This window comes from Solanum tuberosum, unplaced genomic scaffold, assembly GCF_000226075.1.
Source record: "Solanum tuberosum cultivar DM 1-3 516 R44 unplaced genomic scaffold, SolTub_3.0 scf00214, whole genome shotgun sequence".
NCBI lineage: Eukaryota > Viridiplantae > Streptophyta > Magnoliopsida > Solanales > Solanaceae > Solanum > Solanum tuberosum.
Window position 1 is genome coordinate 84,155 of NW_006239139.1, and position 3,473 is coordinate 87,627.

A 3,473-nucleotide genomic window follows, 5' to 3' on the forward strand; every position below is an offset into this window, starting at 1 on the left:
TAGACTTTTTGGTGATCTGAAATTACGACATAATTTTTGCCAAAAATTTCGTGGACGTCTGTTAAGACCTTAGCTATGGAGACAGTTATCTCTCACTGCCAACACATCCCATTTTGAAGGTCAAATGTTTCACAGAGCAGGTAAATCCCACATATTACCGATTTTCGTGTGTTATAGTTAATAGATTTTAGGTCATACAAGATTCCTGAAATTTTTTTGCCGAAATTTTTCATAGACGTCCGTTACTACCTCATTAATGACTTCCGTTGGTCCCGACGTGCATACATGCACATTGTCAAGTTCAGACGAGCCCCAAATCAGGAAAACCTAGATTTTACTGATTTTCATGTGCTATAGTCCATGTATTTTCGGTAATACAAGATTACATAATCTTTTTTGCCAAAAATTTTCATGGATGTCGGATACGACCTTAATAATGGCGTCAATTGGTCCCGAGGGATGAACGGGTGCGTTTTCAAGTTCAAACGTGCCTCAAAGCAGGAAAACACAAATTTTACCTATTTTCGTGTGCTATAGTCCACAGATTTTTGGTGATAGGATTTTGGACCTTTTTTTGCCTAAATTTTTCATGGACGTCTGCTACGACCTAGTTAATTGCGCCAGTTTGTCCCGAGGGAAAAACGGGCTCATTTTTAAGTTCAAACAAGCCCTAAAGCAAGAAAAAATAAATTTTATCGATTTTCGTGTGCTAGTCCATAGATTTGAGTTGTAACAGAATTATAAATTTTGTTTTGCCAAAAAATTTTCATTGACGTCCGTTACAACTTTATTAATGGTGTTAGTTGGTCCCGAGGGCAAACAGGTGCATTTTCAAGTTCAAACGAGCCCAAAGCATGAAAACCCAGATTTTACCTATTTTCATGAGCTATAGTCCATGCATTTTTTGTGATACAAGATTGTAAAATTCTTTTGCCATAATTTTTCATGAACGTCCGTCACGACCTTATTAATGGCGTTAGTTGGTCCCGATGGGAAAACGAACGCATTTTCAAGTTCAAACGAGCCCCAAAGCAGAAAAACCCCAATTTTATAGACTTTTTGTGCTATAGTCCATCGATTATTGGTAATAGGATTTGAGAATTTTTTTTGCCGAAATTTTTTAATGGACGTCAGTTACGATCTTATTAATGGCACTAGTTTTTCCCCAATAACTAACATGCTCATTTTCAAGTTCAAACGATCCCCAAAGCAAGAAAAACTAGATTTTATCAATTTTCGTGTGCTAATCTCAATGGATTTTTGGTGATACAAGATTCTAGAAATTTTTTTGACGGAATTTTACATGGATGTCTGTTACGACCTTATTAATGTTGTCAGTTGGTCCCGAGGGGTAAAATAGTGAATTTTCAAGTTCAAACGAGCCTAAAGCAGTAAAATCTAAACTTTACTGATTTTCGTGTGCTATAGTCCATGGATTTTTAGTGATACGATTGTGAAATTTTTTTGCCGAAATTTTTCATAGACGTCCGTTACTACCTCATTAATGACTTCCGTTGGTCCCGACGTGCATACATGCACATTGTCAAGTTCAGACGAGCCCCAAATCAGGAAAACCTAGATTTTACTGATTTTCATGTGCTATAGTCCATGTATTTTCGGTAATACAAGATTACATAATCTTTTTTGCCAAAAATTTTCATGGATGTCGGATACGACCTTAATAATGGCGTCAATTGGTCCCGAGGGATGAACGGGTGCGTTTTCAAGTTCAAACGTGCCTCAAAGCAGGAAAACACAAATTTTACCTATTTTCGTGTGCTATAGTCCACAGATTTTTGGTGATAGGATTTTGGACCTTTTTTTGCCTAAATTTTTCATGGACGTCTGCTACGACCTAGTTAATTGCGCCAGTTTGTCCCGAGGGAAAAACGGGCTCATTTTTAAGTTCAAACAAGCCCTAAAGCAAGAAAAAATAAATTTTATCGATTTTCGTGTGCTAGTCCATAGATTTGAGTTGTAACAGAATTATAAATTTTGTTTTGCCAAAAAATTTTCATTGACGTCCGTTACAACTTTATTAATGGTGTTAGTTGGTCCCGAGGGCAAACAGGTGCATTTTCAAGTTCAAACGAGCCCAAAGCATGAAAACCCAGATTTTACCTATTTTCATGAGCTATAGTCCATGCATTTTTTGTGATACAAGATTGTAAAATTCTTTTGCCATAATTTTTCATGAACGTCCGTCACGACCTTATTAATGGCGTTAGTTGGTCCCGATGGGAAAACGAACGCATTTTCAAGTTCAAACGAGCCCCAAAGCATAGTCAATGGACTTTTTCGTGATCTGGATTTTCGATATATTTTTGCCAAATTTTTTCGTGGACGTCCGTTAAGACCTTAGTTATGGATCTAGTTAACCCTCAAGGCCAAAACGAAGCATTTTCAAGGTGAAACGACCCCCAGAGCAGGTAAACCTTGCATTTTGCCAATTTTCGTGTGCTATAGTCCATGGACCTTTTGGTGATCTGGAATTCCGATATAATATTCGCCAAAATTTTCCGTGGACATCCGTTAAGACCTTAGCTATGCATCCCGTTAGACCTCAAGGACAAAACGTCCCATTTTGAAGGTCAAATGAGCCCTTGATCAGGTAAACCCCACAATTTGCTGATTTTCGTGTGCAATAGTCTATAGACTTTTTGGTGATATGGAATTCCGACATAATTTTTGCCAAAATTTTTTGTGTACGTGTTTTACGACCTAAAGTATCGAGCCAGTTAACTCTCACGGCCAAAATGACCCATTTTCAAGGTCAAACGATCCCAGAGCAGGTAAACCCCCCATGTTGCCAATTTTCGTATGCTATAGTCCATGGACTATTTGGTGAGCTAGAATTCTGACATAAATTTTGCAACAATTTTTCGTGGACGTTTGTAAAGACCTTAGCTATGGTGCCAATTAACCCTCACGGACCAAACATCCCATTTTGAAAGTCAAATATGCCCAGAGCTGGTAAAACCCTCATTTTGGTGATTTTTGTGTGCTATAGTCCATCGGCTATTTGGTGATCTGGAATTCTGACATAATTTTTGCCAAAATTTTTTGTGGATGTCTGTTAAGACCTTAGCTATGGAGCCAGTTAACCCTCACAAACAAAACGTCCCATTTTAATGGTCAAATGAGCCCCAGAGCCGGTAAACTCCTCATTTTGTCGATATTCGTGTGTTATAGTCCATTGACTTTTTGGTGATCTAGAATTCTGACATAATTTTTGCCACAATTTTTCGTTGATGTCCGTAAAGACCTTAGCTATGGTGCCAGTTAACCCTCACGGACCAAACATCCCATTATGAAAGTCAAATGTGCCCAGAGCTGGTAAAACCATCATTTTGGTGATTTTTGTGTGCTATAGTCCATGCACTTTTTCGTGATCTGGAATTCCGACATAATTTTTTCCAAAAATTTTCGTGGACGTCTGTTAAGACATTAGCTATGGAGCCAGTTAACCCTCA